The sequence below is a fragment of the Aplidium turbinatum genome, chromosome 16 (assembly GCF_918807975.1).
Source record: "Aplidium turbinatum chromosome 16, kaAplTurb1.1, whole genome shotgun sequence".
NCBI classification, from domain to species: Eukaryota; Metazoa; Chordata; class Ascidiacea; order Aplousobranchia; family Polyclinidae; genus Aplidium; species Aplidium turbinatum.
In genome coordinates this window covers 12,711,057-12,733,880 of record NC_137487.1, presented here as the reverse complement: position 1 = coordinate 12,733,880, position 22,824 = coordinate 12,711,057, and positions in this window count along the sequence as shown.

The following is a 22,824-nucleotide window of genomic DNA, read 5'->3' as shown; positions in this document are numbered from 1 at the left end:
AACAAAGCTAAGTTTGACAGTCGTGTTTGGCCCATTGTTGATCTCAGATATGTCTTCAGTCGTCGTAATCCGGAAAAAGACCTCTCAGCTGAACATGAAGTTGCAGGAACTGTTGCTAGAATTTTTACAGCTTTTGCAAAGTGGGTCATACTTTTATCTAATCCATTAATTAGGAATTTTGTACATTGTACAGCAGTTTTGATTTCTCTGTTGCGAGTGAGTTGGTGAAAAGTTGATAGGCTATTCCGATACCAGGAAATCCTGTTCCACGGTGTAGAATTCAGATATCAACTTCAAGCTTTGTTGGTTGGCATTATTTATATCTTTCAAAAATTCTCTTTTTGAAGACTAAGGAGGGTAAATAGGTATAAAACCTTGCCCAAATATGAAATTTTGCCCAAATTCTCGACAGATTGGGGGTGCGATTGCACCCCCTGCACCCCCGGCTCGTACACCTATGGTCTAAAATCGTGGGAACAACTTGCCACTGATAAGTCAATCTGGAGGAAGTCAGATTTTCTGATTTCAAAAAGATTGAAATTGAATTAAAATTATTCAGTGACCCAATTTCATTTCAGTGTGATAATTAAAGCGCCACCCAATTCCAACTTGAACTGATTGAACTGCAAAGTCGAGAAAGTTCGAAAACTTTCGCAGAGAACACACTTTTCCTTTATTTTATAAGAATTACATTTATGTAATGAACTTAATAAATTAGTTAGTTTGTCCAGAAAATTATTGTGCATGTGGGCAGCACATATTGTTGCGATCAGTTATTTTCATCTATGAAAAACATAAAAAACTGCAGAAAGAAACAGGCTGACCTACTAACACTTAGCAAACATCCCAAGAATCAAGACAACGTCCTTTAATGTAAATTGCAAATGTTGATAACATCTTAGCTGGAAAACAATGTCAAAGACATTGTAGAAATAAATTTTTGTTTTTTTCTATGTATGTGTTATTTGTTCCCATTTTCAAAGATGAAATTAACGGTTTTTAATATTGTTATTTTATATACCCATTTTTTCTTGAAATTTAATAGGTTATGAGGCCCATTGAATTATTTCAAGTGACAATACGGCCCACTATAATAAAAGGTTGGACATCCCTGGTATAGTCTAATATAGGGGTCAGGATCCTTTTTAGGTTTTTTAGTACTCGGAGGGTCGCGAGGCGCCTGAAAATCCAGTAGGTCATTGTTTTCATTTTTTTTTCATAAAAGATTAAAAACTGTGTATTTTGCAATGGACCATTCATCGACCTGAGGTTACTCTATTGTTTAAGCTTTCAGTCGTTGCAAGGCTTTAACAATAGAAAAGGATATATTCGCTATTTTTCACCAAGTTCTTGTATGTTGCATTGTGCCGACTAAAGTTAACCAGTAACCATGGACTCTATCCAAGGGGGGGTGAAGGGGGTAATGACCCCCCCCACACTTATTGGAGTGGTTGGAATGACTAAGACAAGTTGAAAGTTGTTGTTGAAATGACTATGACGATTTTAGCCTACTGTCCAGAAATCACCCCCCCCCCCCGAATTCTAAAAGTGGATAGAGCCCCTGCCAGTAACTATGCTATGGCAAAAAAGCAAAATTATTTAGAAACCTGTGCAAAATTTATTGATTTATTGAAACGTTTCCAATGGCATTGAAAAAATTTAGTGTCGGCTATTTTATTTGAAAGTTCTTTCAGCAACAGGTGCACGCCTTGACAAGCTTAATTGTTAAAAATATGCAGCATCAACTATCTCACTGAAACTGATTTCAATAAATCCATAAAAGATTGCAATAAATTCAACCGGTGAAAGTGCGAAAATGTAGATTATTCTCATTATTTTTTTTCCTATTATATCTAGTCATGCTTGTTAGAAAGTGGAAATAACAGTCGGAGGAGCGGACGTTGGCGTAAAACATAGATGCCAGAATTTTAAAGCGAGACAAGAGAGTGTGACGTCAGAAAGCTCGCTGGAGCTACACAATGCAACGTCAACGTATCCTGTTTCTCGGCAGCAGATTGTAGCAAGAATTAGCAGCGATAAACCTTTCTTCACAACTTATCCTGTCAATAATTTGTTACTACAGTAGAACTCACAAAAAGTGACACCTGAAGAGACCTTCGAAAAAGTGTCACTGTAGCCGAAGACACTAAAGCTGAATTCTACCCGTAGTTTAAAAACGGAACTTTGTAACAGATGCCACTGTTGCGAAATGTCGCTTTGGCCATATTGTAGCCTTCTGTACAAATTTTGTAGGCTTTCAAAAGCAAAATGGTATCACGTATTATAAATAAGTGATCGGTTACTTATGCGTTAAGTGATTGTAGCCTAGTTGGTTGGGATAAAAACTTTCGAAAGCTAAATGTCTTGACTCTTGACATTGCTTTTCAAATGGAGGTTCAACCGAGCAAAATCTAGGCATCAAAGTACTTACAAGTTGCGAGTTTGTTATTGTACTAGTAGGCTACGAGTTAGCCAATCGCTCGGAGCTGAACGTATAATCAGGAAATCGGTAACAACACAAGCGAACAACGTGCAATGTCTTTTTGTGTCGCATCACACACACACTTTTGTTTAAAACCAGGCAGAAGAAAAATACCTCACATTTAATTACTAAATGATTGTGAAAAATTCGTGTAATTTCAATGTTTAGATTTGAGAAAAAACAGCTTATTAACACGAAGTTCATTTTTTATCACCTATCGAACATGAGGACCAATCGGACAGCAGCGTTTTTATGTCGTCTCATGTTTTGTTCATACTATCGTTTCTGTCACGTAATCCATATTTTACTCTTGACCAGATTGTGTGTTTATATGACGAACCGGCGAAGAATATAGTACTGTAGATACTGTATTGTACAAAATGTTTTTCCAAATTCAAATTAGGAAAAGACAGGGGTAGTTTTTTTTTTTTTATTTGTTGATAGTCAAGGAAAGATTTCAGGCAGGGCCGTAGCCAGACCGCAGAGCTAGGGGGGGCCAACTTTTTGTTAGGGGGGGCCAAAAAAATTAAAATGATTTTGGCATTTTAACCTCTTAAATACCGGTATCCACAAAAATTGCAATATATCAGATTAGTGTTAAGCCCAACACTGGTCTCTTATTTTATCCGCTAGTTAAATCACGGCAACCATATTACAATGGCCAACATAACACAGCAATTGTTGACTTGTTGTATAAATAGCGTTAGGCTACTTGTTATGAGCAGTAGCGTAGCCAAGAATTTTGAAAGGGGTGGGGTTGACGGCGAGTTTCGCTTATCGCGACACCCAGCGGCGGAGGGTCTGGGGGGCCTCCCCCAGAAAATTTTGAAAAATTACTTTGAATTTGGTGCATTCTGAGAGTATTTTCAACAAAAATTTGGGTATGAATATTCCTGTAAAATGGTGCTGTCCGGTGGCATAGCAAAAGGATAAGATCATGTTTTCTTCGGCATTTTTCGGAAATAAAGCTAAGTCTCTATGTTTTCTTGTTGCTAATTCCAGGCTAAGATATTTGAATGTTTGGTAATGGCAAAACTCGCTCTTTGCAGTTTCGTTTAAAGTTAGGCAAACTTTGTTTTAGAGACATAAAGGGACCCCCCCCCCCCCCCCCCCCCCCTTGGCTACGCCACTGGTTATGAGCAAAAACTTTAACTGGCTCGAAGAAGCTAGTGCCGAGGATTTTGATATATATGATTACATTCCGCCTATACACCCGTGAGCTAGTCTATTGCAGTCGCGGATGTTTGGATGCAAACCGTCTCACAAACAAGTCTAAATCGATAGATTTCGATACAGAATGTTCAAAGGCCATAGCCTAAGCACCAAGTTTGCCTGTCTTGGTTGTAACATGCTCCGTCTAGTGGGAGCGTCAACCCTTGTTAACACTGAGAATCCACACTCACAAACGGCAGTGCTAGATCCAAATGTAGCAATATCTGCTGCAAGGTTGAACACTTTACAGATTAGAAAACTAGAAACAAAATTTATTTACACTGATTGAAGAGAAAAATAAACACTGCTTAAAAGATTACGGTTTATATTTTGTATGCGTTGTCTTCAAAAACGACTTGCTTTTGTTCCAGACAATGGTTCACCTAATCAAACGTCATATAAAAAACCGTTCAAGTCTACTGAATATTACGTCATGGAAGTTGCTAGAAAATGTGCCAAAATTGCACCATCGTTCATAAGACTTGTGTCAAACCTGTTTGGACCTGTTTGGGCCTGTTTCAGTTTGAAACCTGTTTAAACAGGAAATATTACATCAGCTTTAAACACCTGTTTGAATGACTTCATAATTGTCTTTCATTATTGCGTCACAGTACTGCATATGTGAGTTTGAGATATTGCTATCTATTCTGGTCATTCGTAAAATGATTGTTTGAAAGTTGGCCGCACATTTAACTGTTGGCTTAGTGCTTGCTAGCTGGACAAAAGTTCCGTCTTTTATCCAAGTAATCTGTATCGTAGTGACAGTTTTTAGTGGTGTATCGCGTTGCACCCCATTTCGATAGCCGCGGGCTAATTTTACAGGAATACACTTATTGAATAGACGTTTCAAGGAGTGTTTCTTTTTCGGTCGATACATACAGACGAACGGATTCGGGAATCTTATGTTACAATTTTCCCACGAAGAGATTATGGTTTACCGCTGTGACCAGCTTTACCACTGCACATTTTGCGATTTATCTCTGCACAAATTTGGTTTATCACTGCACAAATTGGTTATCACTGACCCTTAGAATATGGTACCGAGAATAGCGACAGCTGATATCAAATAGCCTAATTTGTACCGGTTTGTAGGCCTGCTGGAAAACCATTCCCTCTTTGTTAGGTTATCATTCTTTCTCAAAACATTTTTATTTTGCACAGTTTCTGACAATTTTTCTACCAACCTAACACGTGTTGGCCTTGGTTGAATTGAACATGTTGAGGTTGCCAAAGGAGGGGGTGGGGGGGGGGGGGCGAAATTGCTTAATCATCTTAGCTGTTAACTAAACAAAACAATTGTAGTTAATTGGGCCTAGGTTGGAGCTCTGCAACGGGAAAGATGGGCAAAATCATTACAATTGTAGCTGTTGCTCGAGAATGTTGGAATTTTGCCAGGGGGGGCGAATTTTTTTTCAGGGGGGGGCGAGGCCCCCCTGGCCCCCGGCTGGCTACGGGCCTGTTTCAGGATCTTTGGTGCTTATATGTATCTGGTATGCTTAACTTTCGCCGAAGGCAATGACGTTTGCATCAGTTACATTTTAAATTGTGAACTGTCACAAATAATTCAAACATGGCTGTCAGGAGACCTAATGAAAAGGTACCCGAACAGTGACTTACAGTGATCATTTTTTGACTGGTAACTCTTTTTCAGCAAGCTTTAAACACACACGAGGTTTGCAGTTTGCTTAATGGCTTTTCAGATCAGACCAAAACAAACTAATGGGATATGATATAAAGAGTCACTTTGAAAATCAAGCATGTTTTTGAAATATTAAAGAAAAGTAAACACCCCAAAAAATGGTCACCGTACTCTACTGTGTGGACAAGCTAGTCATTGCATTGCGTAACATTCCATTGATGAAAATACAAATTTTTAAAATATTTTTTACTTGCAGGTCTATGAATGATCAATGAAAGTTTTAACTTCGAACATAAGTGAACATTTTCATTTGACCATGATGAATTTTTCCATTTATTCTACCACAACAACGATACTGGAAAACGAAAAAAAAATTTCTGAAAAACAAAGATGGCTGGATATAGTTCTTCCAGTCATGGGCCTGGCATTGTTATCGTTACTCATTGCAACATTTTCAAGAAACGTTCGCAACATGTTAATCAAATGCGCTTATGTATGCCAATGCTGTGGTACGCGTTATAATGTAAATAGTACAAATACGACCCAAGCAGCTGGAAACAATAGAAGAAACCAACAAGGCAGACAAGATCTCCCTCCGTCGTATTCTACAGCAGGAGTAGGTCATGCGAGTCATATATCGTTTAGAGTTGTCGCTGACGACGTAAGTGATGTCTTAACGATGAGACCTCAAGCAAGTGTGGACGACATTGAAAATTTACCCAGTTATTTAGAATTCATGCAAAAAACGCCACATAAAGGTTCAGAGTTGCCCAGTACAATTCCAAGCTCGTTGTGCAGTAACAACAAAAACTGCGTTTCAGTTTCTCCAGTTGTAGAGTGGACTTGTGACTCCCCGGTTCAATCAGACGAGGATGAATCTATTTCTGATAGCATTTTACCTCCAGCGTATGATACTGCTTTGTCACAAGAAAATTTGCAATCCAATTCAACATAGGAGAATCAAGAACGAACGGGGTGCACTTTTGCGTACAGCACTGTGCAATGGAAAAAATATGAAGGGTGACTATTTGGTTTTGTAAAAAATTATTTAAAGTACTCTTCAAAGCACCTAAACAAAACAAAAAAGATTTTGCGATTGCATTTGGCAATGTCACCCAGACTACTTGCTGGTGTGAAGTAGCAATCGCTTGTTTGACAACTACCTATATTTTTGTTTGATAATATTGTCTTTTTTGTTTTTGTTGTTCAATGTTTACGTAATTTTTTTAGTTCATAATGTGGTGTACAATGTTTATAATGTCAAGTTCACTACGTAATCTACATTTTGAAGGGGTTTGAGCTATCTGATTTTTTTTTATGCAAATTGGTAGATGAAATAACTTACTTGTTCTATTTCAGACCTCGCGTAACCTACTTAGCAGCAGTAACTTAATTTCGATTAATTACCAATTTTTGCATTGAATTAACTTTCGATTCTTGAAAGGTTAAGCTACTGACAGTAAATTTACATCCTGGTTTTCATGCATTGTAGGCTGCCAATTAGCCTACAATCGATATATTTATTTGCTCCAGGTTTGCATAGCTTTTTTGTTTTTTTTTTGCTGTTGAAATATTGAAATCTGCTTTGCTGTTTTTGAAACCTACTCATGAATAGGAAGGAATTGCAACAAACTTTACGTGCTATTTTCAGTGTACTTTTGTCTTGGAACGACTTTTAAAGCTAACCGATTACTTCTAATTTAGGGTGCATTTTCAGTTTTTATTTCGTTCGATATAATTAATATTCTTGTTACAGCATGCAGCAGGAATGCAACTGTTTGGGTAGTAGGTTGCAATGTAAGACAAAGTTTATTAGTCTAACTGGTGAGTTCCTGCTATTGTGGGGTAAACTGTAAAACCAAATAGGCTACTGCATATCAATGCCTTTTGCCTTTGTAAGAGATGAAGCTTTTCTCCTCAGTCAAAACTTAATGCGACCCTACCCTGTTTCAGGCCTATCTCACGATAACCATATTGAAGAATGTGTGTAAAATTTTCAGTAGAGGCCTTTTCTATGGCATTAAGAAATAAGCTGTTGCAACAATAACATGCTTGTGTTTCTCGGCAGTCGAGTGTAGCAGAAACTCAATGCTTGCTGTTCTATAGTGAGTAGTCAGGTAGTGCTGACGCCAGGAAGATCGCTCCTTTTCAACAATAACATGCTTGCTGTGCAACAACAATTTTTTTCATATTTTGTATTTTTTTTTAATTTTCTCTGTTTCTTTATTTTACTGCCAAGTTGTTTTCTTTTCTTATTTTTGTATACCGTACTTATTTTTGATTGCTTTTTTGTTTTGTTGAACTATTGTACGAAATCGTAGTAGGCTACTCGATGTTTGAATAAAATTCCATTGTGATATTGGTGTCTCAAGTAGCCTAATCACAAGCACATTTTCCATTATTTTCTTTTTATCGTCGTGTTACTTGGCTCCACAATCATTCTCAGTAAGAATGAGATGTTAGTTTAAAAAGTAAAAACGCAATACATCTTGTTTGTTGTTAATTTTACTTTCAATTTCATCAGATGAACGTAGCAACTAGTGCTAGGAAACGATAATTGTCCTGATGAACACCCAAACTTTTCAGTATTCACGAATCTCATCTGTAGGAAAACGAATATTTGAGTAGTTTTAGTGTTCTATTGCATCGATGTCGGAAGCAAGCGTTAACAACTCAAGATTATGATGTTAATTCCTTTTGAAACGTTAAATAAACAAAAACTACCCACATATCTGGTGTGTGTCTCTGTGTTGCGCTATAAATAGATTTGAATTTGTCATATCGGTTGTCATATCTGACTCTATCAATAATGGATAGTTTGAATTAATTAATCAAAATGAGAAAGCTTTAAGTTGTAGACAAGGCAAGCGTGATATCAATTTAAAAAAAATGTAAAGCAAAAGACTTAGAGACAAACGAAAGAGCAGATCAATTTTAATCTTTCCTCAGGGGGAGAGCGAATCAAGGTAATGGTGAGTTGAGAGCGCTATTGCAACGTTCCACAGGGCCTCGGTTCAACACCGCTCCAAATTGGGCGTTTAATACCACACTGCATGTCTGGTTGCCTACATGTCAACATGATAAAAGATCAGCTGAATCGATGTCGACTGTATAGCCATGTGGGAAAAGCCTCAGTATGACGCTCGAAAGGGCGCCAATTCGACACCGCCCAAGAACATGCGGCTGTGTCTTTGGCAACATAGGCCTATCAGTGACATGCCTGAAGGTGGATATGAAGATTGGTTTCCTTGCTTTTTCGTTCCGCTGATCTAAATCTTCAACTACCTACAGGGCATAAAACCCGGGTACATGCCCCCCCTGCCCTCAATTTTTCTGCAGATGGAGGGGCAGGGGGGCAATGGTGCCCTTTTAAAGTCATGTAAGTTACTGCACATTTCGCAATATAACAATTTCTGCTATTCCCTTTTAGCCTAATTATGATCTTTCATTTTTGCCTCAAAATAATATTTACGGCACAAAATTTTGCAACACAGTACAGGCCTTCAAACTCGTTTTTTTCGGCAGCCATCGTGGCTTACCGGGAGCTCCTTCTCGGCGGCCAAATCTGCGTGCTTGGAGGCCAAAATACAAATAATAACGATAGCACAAGTAGGCCTAAATAGAATTAAACTTGCAACAATGCTAAAATGATCACTTAGCGTTATTGAAGGCTGGGCCTGGGCGACGTCCTACAATAGAATCGTTACACCACGCAATAACTGCTTTATCGAGATTGTAATCTAGTACTGTGGGACCATCTAACGACACTCGCACGAGTGTCTCCAATGTGGCTGATTTTAAAGAAGTTGGCCACTCCCCTAGACTTCTTTTTAGCAACGAAAAACAACGTTCGACATGAGTTGACGATGACCGCAAGGTAATAAAATAAGTATTTCAATGATGTGAAGGACATTACTAAAAAGAAGCATAATTTTTGCAAAATATGACCAACAAATGTTTTCCCCTCGGATGTCAACTAACTTAGTTCTCCTTTTTAACAACGATTCAATGTCCGACAACATCGAATCGACATAAAAACGACAATATTACCAGCTGATGTAAATTAGCACTTCGGATTAAGACTTTGTTAAAATAAACGTCGAGAGTTACAAACAAGACTTACAGCGCTGGTAATCGCAGATGGATATCTTCCATCAATAACAAATATTCCTGCACAATGCAACAGTGGCGATTATGACGCGCTGACGTAATTTTGCGTCACTCTTTGATACTACATGTTTTCGACAGTTAATCCACGATCATTCTATTGCGAAATTAAATAATTGGCTAGAAGAGACCGGCGACCAAACTTGGCCGATTGAGGAGGTAGCACCGGCGGTCATTCAAGCACTACTTAGCGGCCATGGCCGCAGGTTGCTTTAAGGCTTGACAGTAGGTTACATCATTATAACATAGCATGATGCCCTTCTTTGTATACCGGACACTTGTAGGCTATCATTACTCAATACATAGTGAGCTGATAGATTAGCATTATCGCTATATCTTATCTTGAAACTTGAAAAAAAATTGGCCTTTTAGTAAACAAAAGTGCCCTATTTTCGTAATCTTGCCCCCCCAGTCAAAAATCGTTCCGGCGCCCCTGGGTACAACCAACAAACTTGAATCGACAAATGTACGTACTTTCGCTGCTTCTAATTTTGTGACAGTGTAGGCTACTATAAATTGTCATAGTGCAAAAAAAAAAAAAAAAACGATTGGAAACTAAAAATAGGGCATTTTTGTTAAACGTTCATCTAATGTAGAATAGCCTGTCTGGTGTAACTAAGGAGATGTCTAATGCTTAAGTTGAAAATCAAACAACACAACGAAAGCTGCTGACGACCTACTTTCTCAGCTGGGCTACTTTACCGGACTCGGAGTTTCACAATTAAAAAAAGAATGTGCTTAGAAAGGGCATTATGGTAACGCAATTAAATGTGATGAAAAGTCTATCAAACTCGCTCCGTATAGTAGCCTACAATCCGATCTCAATACCAACTTTAAGCAACAACCAGTTTTGTCAAATTACAACAATAAACGTAGCTCTAGTAGCCAGAGAATGGGATGGGATGAAATAGAAAGCGGATTTTTGGATGAAAAATGTCAAACATGAAAGACGTGGATGATTGGATGGAAGACAGTCTTCTAATTCCACCATTTTATTACAATTCCATCGTGAAATTTCTAATAGAAATTTGTATAACAGGTTGAGAAAAACTTCCGTTTGATTACGTTTTTGAAACTGAAGTAATTCGATTTTCGGTTCGGATTGAACTAATGCGATTGTTGCCTAGAATCCTAAATGGTTGTTTGAGAACAAGAATTCGGTAGCATTAAGTAGTCTGGAATAGCTTATTTTCACTTCAGTTCAGTCGTTTGAATGCACTGCATCTCTCTTGTATGATTCTATTAGTGTGAACGCGAACAATTCAGTCTGAGAAAAATTCGACAATTGTAGACTATTGCGTTTTGAAGACCAAAGGGTTAACTGTAATATAGTAATCAATCGATCAAGTTTCTTTCGGTACAGCTTCAAATACCAATACCGTGTAATTGTACAAAAGTAGACCTAATAGGCTCTAGCTACACCGTGAAGGCACCAAAAAGCATGCTGTTATCTAAGTTTTAAGACAAGGTGCCCCAACAAATTTAAATAAAACTTAAGCGATAACAGAGAGAGTAACCTTGTCATCGATACAAATTCCAAACACAACACACACCACAGACAGAAATCACTACAAAAACAGATCACATAAAAGCAGCCGCTCCTATGCTCCACCAACCTGCAAAAAACTTGTTGACAATAAACCTAGAGGAATCGAAAAACTAAACAGTTATCTAAGTGAGATATCCTTGGTATTTCACATAAATTGACAGAACACAGAAAACAGCCTCTTCAACGCATTCCATCTCGCTGCTCTCCCTGCACAACGAGTGTTGAAGCTGCACCGAAGTAAGAGCGCTCTCAAAATCACATTTATAGGTTTTCTTATTGTAACTTCTAATACCAGATGGTACGTAATCAGGCCCGTAACTAGGGGGGCGAAGCCCTCCCTGGAAAAAAATATGTTAAATTAGCTCTGTTCGCTGACTTTTCAGTTTTACACTCAATTTTCTTGTGTTTAATTGTAAACATTGTGTTTTTAAGGGTGTGGTAGAATCAGTGGCGTAGCCAGGGGGGGGGGGGGGGTTGGGGGTTGCAACCTCCCCCCCCCTTTGTCACACGTGTGACGTCACGATATTGAGATTGATGCTTAGTCTAATAAAAAATTGCCTAATTTTATACAAAACTGTATTAAAAGAGCGAGTTTTGCCAATACCAAACATCTCAGCCAGGAATTAGCAACAAGAAAACATAGAGACTTAGCTTTATTTCCGAAAAATGCCGAAAAAAACATGATCTTATCCTTTTGCTATGCCACCGGACAGCACCATTTTACAGGAATATTTATACCCACATTTTTGTTGAAAATGCTCTCAGAATGCACCAAATTCAAAGTAATTTTTAAAAAATTTTTGGGGAGGCCCCCCCGCCGCTGGGTCGTCAACCCCTCCCCTTTCAAAATTTCTGGCTACGCTACTGGGTAGAATGTTGTCTCTAAAACAAAGTTTGCCTAATTTTAAACGAAACTGCATTAAAAGAGCGAGTTTTGCCAATACCAAACATTCAAATATCTCAGCCAGGAATTAGCAACAAGAAAACATAGAGACTTAGCTTTATTACCGAAAAATGCCCTAGAAAACATGATCTTATCATTTTTCTATGCCACCGGACAGTACCATTTTACAGGAATATCTGAATATCTATACCCACATGTTTGTTGAAAATGCTCTCAGAATGCACCAAATTCAAAGTAATTTTTCAAAATTTTCTGGGGGAGGTCCTCCCAGACTCCCCGCTGCTGGGTGTCGCCTTTGGCGAAGACGCTGTCGGGCTTTGCCCGCCGCCCGTCAACCCCCCCCCCCTTTTTTTTCTAAATTTCTGGCTACGCCACTGACTGTTTCTATGATAAACTAGTCTAATGTAAACGTTGTATTAAGCCTACGATTAATGTTCTTGCGTGAATATACCCACATTGTGTACAAACGTCGTTTTCGTACATGATTCGGAAGGTAAAAGTTGGGCCCCCTCTAGAATACTTTTTGTCCCCCCTGCTGCTCCAAGCTAGTTACGGGCCTGTACGTAATCACGAGGTCTCAGATCTACCGATTGATGTTTTTGCTTGTTCACATTGCCTACATTATTTTTAAAAACAAAGTGAGGATTTGACATATTTTGAAATTTAAAAAAAGGTTGTTTCGTTTGTAACTCTGAAATACTTTGCTTTTTTTAATTTGAATCAAAGTTAATTGCTTTATTTAACAACCACACGACATTTACCATGATATAATAACATGAAAATAAACTAAAAATTACAAACGTTTTCGGCCGTACTCATGTTAGCCCTCAAGTGACCAACTGACTGATGTTCTACATAAATTCAAATTGCAAATCTGATCTATATAGCCTACACAGAAATCGAAAAAAAGAAACGCATAAGAATGAAATGCCAAGCCAGATGAGAGGCAAAATCACATTTCGCTTAATTGCGCAAGGAAAAAGGCGCATCAATGACGCAAAACTACGTGAAGACATTTAGCTGATAGGAGACGCCTGCGGCAAACAACTGCTTATTGAGGCGAGGGTTGCAGGATTTTATGAGCAAAGCCTTGTAGATTTTAATATTTTAATATCGGATTCGGTGAAGCATTTACGTACAATTCTAAAAGACTCCAGGGATGATTTATTGTTTGAACACGTTTAGCAGTCGATGACACTTTTTCTGTGGAGAGCAGTTAAATCTAAACGCTCCTAATCTTGTGGCCAAATGTCGCGTGGACGTATGTACACTGTAGCCTACAGTTCGCGTCATGCGAACAAGTAAACTTGTACTCAACATTTGAACACAAAAATGTAACTGATTTAAATCAAATCTAAAAAAATTTCTTTTAACTAACGCAAGGATTTAACTGTTCTCAATTGAAAACGAAAAAAACAGAAAACTTTGACCAAAATAGAATTAACTATCATTGTGGAGGATTTTGGTTCCACTAAAAAATAACTTCAAATTTTTAAAATAGTTTTGCATCATTCAAGTGGAGATTTGAAAACATCAAAAAATTCGCACACTATAGCCAATATGATTTACAAATTAATGAAGTCATAGGCTACTTTGTTTTGACAACATACTCAGGATCGACGTATCTTAGCAATCACTGAATTAAACTCATTCACTGGTTGCTTGGTACTTTTTTATGAAACGTTTTTCTGATTTAAAGGAATGTTTGTAGCTCATTTATATCATTCTGCTTTGAAGCACATAGGGAGTAGATGAAAACGCTATTTTCTTGAAGGTCTAGCCATAGCGAACTAAAAGAAAAGACTAAAACAAGAAGACAGAGTTGAAACGAAATGTGCTAAAGCAAGCAGAAGGTGTCCAGATAAAACAATGATTTTGCAAAGCTAAATATTTTGCAAGTAATTTAGTCCATCAGAATTTATGATGCAGAAGTATACAATATAGCAATCATTGAGTCTTTTGCTGAAACGCAATCCGATAATACCAATAATAATAACTAATAGAAAAAAATCTCTGCAGCCGATTGTAGCAAGAATTGACAGCGATAGACACCGTGTTTCGCCCATGAGGCTGGGCTTTTTTTTAGCTCTTTTGATGTGTGTGATACTGCCACTTATAAAAGCAAGCATCATGATAGTTTTTGGGTCATATCCAGGCTTTCCCTCGGTGGTTGAAGATTTAGATTAAGTGGACTGAAAGTCAAGGAAACCAATCTTTGAGTTCACCTTCAGGCATGCCTTTAAGTGTCCTGCCAAAGACATAACTATACATGCTCTTGAGCGGTGTTGAACCGGCGCCCTTTCGAGTACCGTTCCAGTGATTTTTCCACTCGAATTTTATTTTTGGTGCAGTGCTCAATTCCTCCAACCAGGCATCTGACATGCTGAAATCAGCGAGCTAGAGTTTTGCAGCATGCTTTGCAAAAGGGCGCTGTGATGCTAAGCGTTGTATGATTGTTACATTGAGAGTGTATACGCGATTATGTAGTATGTGGTTCGGATCAGCACAAGCTTTATTTACTAATGAAGACACAAGCATTTCTCTGCGTACATCAGCGGGTAGGATACCTGACAGCACTGGTAGGCATTGCTGTGGTGTTGGTTTTAAGCATCCAGTAACAATGCGCACTATCTCGTTCAGGCAGGTGTCTATAATTGGGTGTGGAATGGTATCTGTGGAATGGTGAATGGTGCGGAGCTGCGGATTCCGCGATTCCGGAGCTGCGGTTTCCGCGGCACTGCAGGCAAGCGCCATTCAAGCTCCAAAACACATTATGTTTGTCGTTGTTCAACTGCTAACGTTTTTTAGCGGCTAAATGTTTCTTCATTTTCTTAATTACGACATGAGCATAGAATCTCCAAATCATTCTTTCAGTATCATGTGAACCAGTTTGGTATGACCCAACCTGGAATCAAATCTAGACTACGAGAGTCACTGACAAAAACGCAATCCGTTTTAACGTCACATATTTTTATACTACAGTTTGTATAGTATTTATGAACGGTATAAAAGCATGGCTTAGTCTTTTGCTGAGGATAAAAAATAATATAGACTAACTTATGATCATTTTTATCCAATGTATTCAAAATTCTTAACAGACAAAGACCTGTTTATATGCTTGCTAAATTTCATCAAGTGCAGTTGTTATTCATTAAAAACACAGACTGTTTCTAGCTTATTGGGATCATCAGATGGCTTTAATTCAAATAGAATAAATTGACTAAATATGCTTCTTTTGCTGATTCCAGCTGTATTGTTTTGCATCTTAAATTTCCAGTGGAGATACTTCATCACAATGAATTCAAAACAAAGAAACGATCAATATTCTCGTTTATGACGTAAAAATTAGAGCCAACAACATTGAAAGCTAGACTTAGTCATGGACTTCTAAATAGTAGAATCTGGACTGGAAACGCCGTGACCAACAGAAGGCCAAACAGTTGGTACAACAGTTGGCCAACAGTGGGCCAACAGAGTTAGTTACTTGGCTGTTGGCCCACTGTTGGCCAACTGTTGTACCAACTGTTTGGCCTTCTGTTGGTCACTGCGTTTCCAGTCCAGATTCTGCTATTTAGAAGTCCATGACTTAGTCTAAGAACATTTTTACTGAAGTGTTTTATAGTTTGTAAAAGGTGCCAACTGAAAACTACTTGCTGTAGGTTTTGCTTCACCAATAATGGATTGTAATGTGTAATTTATTCTGTCAGAGCTTTTGCTTAAGTAGAAATGAAGAAGCCCAATCACGTGATCAAAATGAAGAGCAACAACAGCAGCGCGTGAGAGAAAATAGCCTCGCTCCGCCATCTTACTACTTTATAGACATCAACAGAATGAGTGTTGGAACCTTGTTTCCAGTAGTGATCGAAACCGAACCTTCTGGTCGTCAAGCAAGAATTATTTCTATTGCACCAAGCGTGAATTTGCCAAGTTACGAGGAGATAATGGAAAGGAGACGAATGGAAGGACGGCAGCTGAGTACATTGGGTGAAAGCAATAACGAAGAAACCAACGGTTCAAATAAAGTTGAAACTTGTGTTATATGCAGCGAGAGTTCATCCAGAGTCGTAGTTGGTACGCTACATCAATCAATCACTAAATTTTAAATTAGCAACTACACACTTGCTTTGTTAAAAGTTGGTGTTAAATAAGCTAGCGCAGTAGTTTTCAACCAGGGTTCCGCCAGTAGCCTAAGTTTAGGGGTTCCGCAAGCTTACATTCAAATCCGAGAGTCTATTTTATTATTATATGCATATTGTTTAAATATAATCAAATATTGATTAGGTTTGCCACTGTTAATAAATTTGCTACACTTTAACGCGTTCGCTGCGATCCCGAAGTTTTGTTGTTTTCTTGTGGTGCGATTACTTTTAACTTTCTGCTTTCCCGCCACATTTCGTCGACATGTTTTCTTTGCTTCAAGGAGTTCTTATTAATCAAACGATGTGTTTTGAACAAGGCAATTAACTCATTGAACAAGGGTTCCTCGAGTTTTTGGAATGTTTCATTGGGTTCCGTTCCACCAAAAAGGTTGAAAACCATTGGGCTAGCGTATTATTTTCCGTACATAGGCTATACTCAATACTGTACTTGTGATATGTTTTTACGCTCAATGTTTGTTATTACTCTAAAGAAGATGTAGCAAAAACTATGCTGAAAGGAGACAATTTTGGCCTCATCCAATATAAGAAAATTTCCTTCATTGTTTGGTGGACAAAATGTCGTTAAGATTTTGAAGCTTGAATCCACTGCTGGATCTTAAATATTTTTACACTGATTTGCTTTTGGATTTTCTATTCAATTTTAAGAATCTGAAGGGGATCAATCGTTTTTTAGACTTTAAAATTAAAGCAACATGTTAGGCCCCAAGATTGGCAACACAGCAATCTCATTTAGACATTATGACGTCTTCGGACATGGAACTTCATCACAATGTCAGGGAATATCCTGTGGCTGGTAGGCTAGTGAAAGTGTACACGATGGCTCCCACCAAGCATGGAGGAACCACGTGAGCCTCGTGGGCCTGGGCCCACCTACTTTACTTTCTGTGTGAGCCTGACCCACCCATTTTTGAAAGCCAAATTTCTTTGAAAGGTAGCGAAAACGGAAAATGAGAGAAAGAGTTCCAAAAAATGTCTTCGATCATTTGCTACACATTATAGCTTGATTATATCTTTGATAGCTCAATGATGAAATGCAATTTTCTAACATTTCTGTTAAGCCCACTATTGATGGGCAACACGTGTGGGTGTGGTTGCCTGCGATTGGTGGAGCAATCTATCAGTCAATATAATTATTCTCTATTGTCTCTATGGTTAAAACAATGATATCATTACATATACACATCGCCTACTGTATAATGCTGCAGATTATTCCTCCCAGGTGGTATTGTAACTGTGTGTGTGTATTGTTGCCTTTTTATTTGTGTGTACATCGCCATATTTTGCTATAGAGCGATTTAACAATTTTGTGATTTTTTTTTGGCCAAATCGGACCCTAATTTTTGGCCAAATGGAAAATTTTTGCTTGTTGGCACAAAGGCAATCATGAGAACACAATGTATAAACGATTTCAAGTATTGGAAATGCAACAATATTATGGGGGTCTGGGGGGCTTCGCCCACCAGAAGTTGGATTGACTTTGACTGCTGCGCCTCTGGGCCCACCTACTTTTAAAATGGTTCCTCCATGCCTGGCTCCCACTGTTTCATCCCATCAGGCATCTTCAGTGCAAATCAAAAAACTACGGACATTATTAAAAACAATCTCATATTAACGTTGTATTTAGATCAGATAAAACTAAAATAACACTGTATGCATGGTACTATGAATTTATTTTTGAGTATGTAGTGACTGTATTGTTTCAGCGTTTTTGTAAACATTCTTTTAGAGACCAGTTTTTTCATAACAATAAATTAATTTTGCAGTGTTATATCAATAAAAGCCCAACTTTAATTTTGTGTTATCATGCAACTTTATTATACACGTTACTGTCAAACTTGAAAAATAAATGAATTTGCTGTCAGAAAGATCGAAATATTCTTACAAATACAATCCAGTAGTTTGGTAGCCCATGCTCAGGGGCGTAAGCAGCAAAAACTTCGAGGGAAGCAAATTATTTCACATGTCAGCGAGCCCGGCAATGCGTAGGTAAAATCGAAGTAGCCTACATAGAGGGAGGTCTAGGAGGCCACTTCCAGAAAAATTTGAACAAAGTATCTTAAAATTGAGCATTCTGTGAGTACTTTCAGCCTATATCCATAGTAAAAATCTATCAAATGCTGCTGTAACAGAAAATAAAATATTTAGTTAAAATATTTTGAGAAAGGGAAAATTGCCCTTTGCCCCCCTGACTACGCTCCTGCCTATGATCTTGTACCTTTACGAACAAATAAATGGAAAAATGAATTTTGGTACTGACACCAGGGCTGGAAATCGACAAAGAGAAGCAGCAGTATACAAAATCCATCGAATTCGAAAAATAACGCAATCCGTGAGTTCTGGTTAATGGTTACGCACTGACAGTACTGAATTGAACCAAGTGCACATAATGAAAGACTTTGGTTATCGTATACTGTGAATACGTGGAGAAAAGCACCACTCTTTGTAAATTAGGTATTTGAGGTAAACGTTGATTGATCAAGAGGATAAAGGTCACCCTTAGAAAATATAATAAATCCTCATTCTTCCATGAGAAAAACAAAAGCCTTGTAGCTTCATAATGAACTACATACTACGTCAACCAGGGGCTCTATCCACTTTTAGAATTCGGGGGGGTGATTTTTGGACAGTGAGCTAAAATCGCCATAGTCATTTCAACTTCTGGGGGGCTACGCCCCCCAGACCCCCCATTGCAGCATCAACTTCTTTCTGATCGAGGCTCATTCAGCACCTTTCTGATCGAGGCTCATTCAGCACAGATCATGTTTTGTACAGTGAAGACATGAGCTCTTTCCATGCAATGAATGTAGTCACTCATCGAATGCATGAGCAGGGGTTAATACCCCAAACAGCAAAATCCGCCATTTTTACATGGATTTAATAGCTGCAGACGTTAAATCAATGTAAAATTGACGCACTTTGTTGTCTGGGGCCTGGGTCGCAGTTCAGGATTGCCAATTCAAAAATTCATATTGAAAAAATTCAAAAAATTGATAACAGTGGAAATATTTTTTTTTCAAAATTCGATCAATAAAATATCACAAAACCTTTTCAAAGCCAAATGAGTGGGGGGGGGGGGGTGATTTTGCATTGATTACTCCCCCACTCCAATGAGAGGGAGGTGATTACCCCCCTCACCCCCCCTTGGATAGAGCCCATGACGTCAACAATGCATAAGATTACGTCACACACGACCAAAATAATTCTGACATGAAAATACAGAGTACCAACAAAATGCTTTTACTTCCTATTGCTACGTCCAGTTCATCAATTTTGTGTAAATCATACTCTAAGTCTAGGGAACGAAGTATCGAGCTTAATCTTACATTAAAAAAATCTAAAGACAAATCCTATTTGGTGTTTGGATAAAATTGTCACAAATAGGTTACATCAATTCAATTTAATTTATTTTTCTTTGTCGGAAAACAACAGCAATGATAAAGTTACCAATAGTTTACAAAAACAAAACCAACAAAAGTAGCCTAAAAGGCTCCGAAACCACAGAAGTTTAAATTTGTCAAATTTCCTCGACTGCACAACAGAGACTGCTATCTTTAACGTAATAATTATTTTTAAAGCAATTTTGTCATTAAAACTTCAAATAAAAATGTTAATTGAGTAAAGGTGTTTAGTCGGATTAAGATTTATTATCGTAGTTTTAAACCGTTTGTAAAAAGAGACCAAAACAATTTTGTCTTTGCTGACTGTTAGGCGCGCATTTTTTTTGATTGGATAATGATATTTTCACCATCTTAAAAATAGGATTGTCACTAAACAAAGTATAGGCCTAGGCCTACCTCCTATTTTCTTCCACTTTTGATTGTCAGGCATGCCAGTGTTATAACGGCTATTTAGTCTTTCCCTACAAAGTAGGCTACCGCTTCATTCTTCAAACGATGATCGGGTTTTTGTTGATTTTTTTGATTGCTTGATGTTAAATCAACAAAGGCACCAAATCAATACTAAGAAATAGACCTGTTTGTTTGTTACATTGACTGACGGTGTTAATGGTTAACTCAGTAGGTGTGTCAAGATGAATCGCTCAGTTTCTACAAAAGACTATTAAAGTACATGAGTCTGTAAGCGGACAGCAAAAACAATCCAATCAAGAATAGAGGTCGAAATGTGGTAGGCCGATCCACAAAGTAACCAATAAATTCCGACAAAACTTCTAAAAATGAATCGCAACTTTTAGTTTTAGTGGAAATCATACTCGCACAAAGGAATGCTTTTTGACAGATCAGCTGGCAGTTTTATGTACTTGTAAAGGTTGTGAATAATTGAGGTAGACCAGGTCACCGAGATGTCTATGGTGGAGGTTCCGCTTGTTGATGAAAGGTTGTTGCTTAAATGTTATTTTATCCAATAGATGCGGATGAATGGAGAACTGTCTATGCAGTGCTTTGCTCAAGCCGACACTCCGAGAGTTGAACCAGTTCAGCCTACTTGATATTGTCGTTTTTGTTCGTAAATTTGGACTTTTATCCAATTGAGCTATGGGATGAATGTATGTTTCCACAGTAGCCTACGTAAGCTTTAATACTTTTAATTAAAAGCACTGTTGTAAAAGTAAGTAGCCTAATCATCAATAGGTAGTAGCCTAGACGTAAGCCATGTCAATGTTATAGAAGTAATCTACAAATAATTGTAGTTTAACTGAATAGGACTTCACACAAATGAATACCGTACCAATATCAGCCGCTGAGAAACTAGCAAAGGAATCATCAACCAAATACAGAATTTAGAGCAGTGGTGGATCCAGAAGGGGGAAGTTGGAGATAATCGCCTCCCCCTTCCCTCCAAGGCTATTCGCTGGATCTCCCTAATGTTGAGAAAGGAACTTTGTGGTATTTCAAACCTACAATTATAAAACATAATTTCGTTTATTTCTTTTCACCATAAAAAAAAGTTCGTTTCGAATACAGCAGAACGGTAGCTTACTTACAAATTGGCGGCCAGCTGTGTTGTGGTGGACAATAAAAGTATCTCAACCAGTTCTTTTTCTTTATTTTTCATAGATCAACAGCTATCATGTTACTGGAATTATCACTTAGAAAACCGAATGTACTCAATTTTACTTCGACATGTATGCTATAACAGTGGCAGACAACTAGCCTACCTTTGGAAAACAACAACAGCTAGCTACTGGATGCCATGACAACTGAGGTTACGACTACAACCAATGCGAGTGAAAGCTTCGAGTGTATTGAAGTTTGTTGGTGGGAGATAGTTGTTCCTCTTGTGGCGATTTGCATCATATTTATATGTGTGGCGATGTTTGGGAAGTGCTGTTCAACAATGCAATCAATATGTTGTAAATGCTGTCCATTTCATCATAGAGAAAGGAATGACGGTCATATTGAAGGAGCGGCAAACCACACCTACGATGCAGCTTCAGATCTTCCTCCTACTTACTCTACTGTGCAGATGAGTTTACCAAGAACTGATACTTTTCCTGTAGCTGCAGTAATGGAACAAGACTACACTGACAATAGAATACAAGCAGTTGTGACAATAGATGGTGAAAATCCACCACAATATTCAGAAATTATGAAACAAAAAAAAGCTGAAGAAAGTGTGTTTGTATCTTCATCATATGTTTCAACCAACTCCACAAGAGACAATGATTATTTTTCTCCTCCTCCTTCTCATATTGAGGATGTTGAGGAAAACCGCAATGCAGTATCTTTTCAAGTGTAATTGTGTTTACAAATAATGAATTCAAGCGTTTTTCTAACCTTTCTGTAGAGCGTAGAAGATCAGATGAGTAAGCTATGCAACCTCCATAACATTGAAAACAGAGCAATTGGTGCCTGGTGTTTTTGATGTTTTATATATTTTATAGGAACGTTGTAAACAGGAACGTTTTACGTAAAACAGGAACGTTTTATAGGAACGTTGTAAACAACCAAGCTAAATTTTTACCGAGGGTCAATTTTCTATGATATTATTGTAGCAATGCTAAACTGTAGCATTGGTTTTCAACCGTTTGCAGTCATTGACTCCTTTAACAAATTTGTTCAACTGCCGAGTTCGAAAACGCTTAAGAATCACCCCAGGTGAATTTTGCAAAGTTACTGAGAAACAAAAAAAAGTTGGTACCGGTACTTGATCCCACAATAAATACATTCATGGACTTCCTTAAAAAATTCTGTGGACCTCCAACGTCAAGTGTAGCCAATTTTGAAAAATTGTTAAGCTACTTTGTTAACAGTGCAGTTAGTGGAGCATAGACTATTAAAGTAGCCTATTACAAAATGGAAGTTTGACCTGGTTTTCAGTACGTAGCCTACATTTCTACCGCACCAGTTTTTCCTACTACAAAATCTTGCCTTTGGAAAGTCGACAGTAATTAATAGTTTTGAGCAATAATTTGAGCAACGCACGTTAAGTCGCATATGCTTGTCTGCATGGTTTATTTTAAATATTTATGCAGTTCTTTTCCAAAATTCCAAAAAGATTTGGGGCACACTTGAGAATCTCTGGCGGCACACTAGTGTGCCGCTGCACACAGTTTGGGAATCACTGGATTAGAGTAAATAAAGGAGACAAAGAATCCTTCAGCTGACTGAGTAAGAAGTGGTTTTATTTTGAACTTTCAATAAAATTAAACAAAACTGATTTAATTCTTCTGTTGTGTGGAATTTTAATCAGCTTTTACGACGGTGTCACAGGGGGGGGGGCAGGGGCGCCGGAACGATTTTTGAGTGGGGG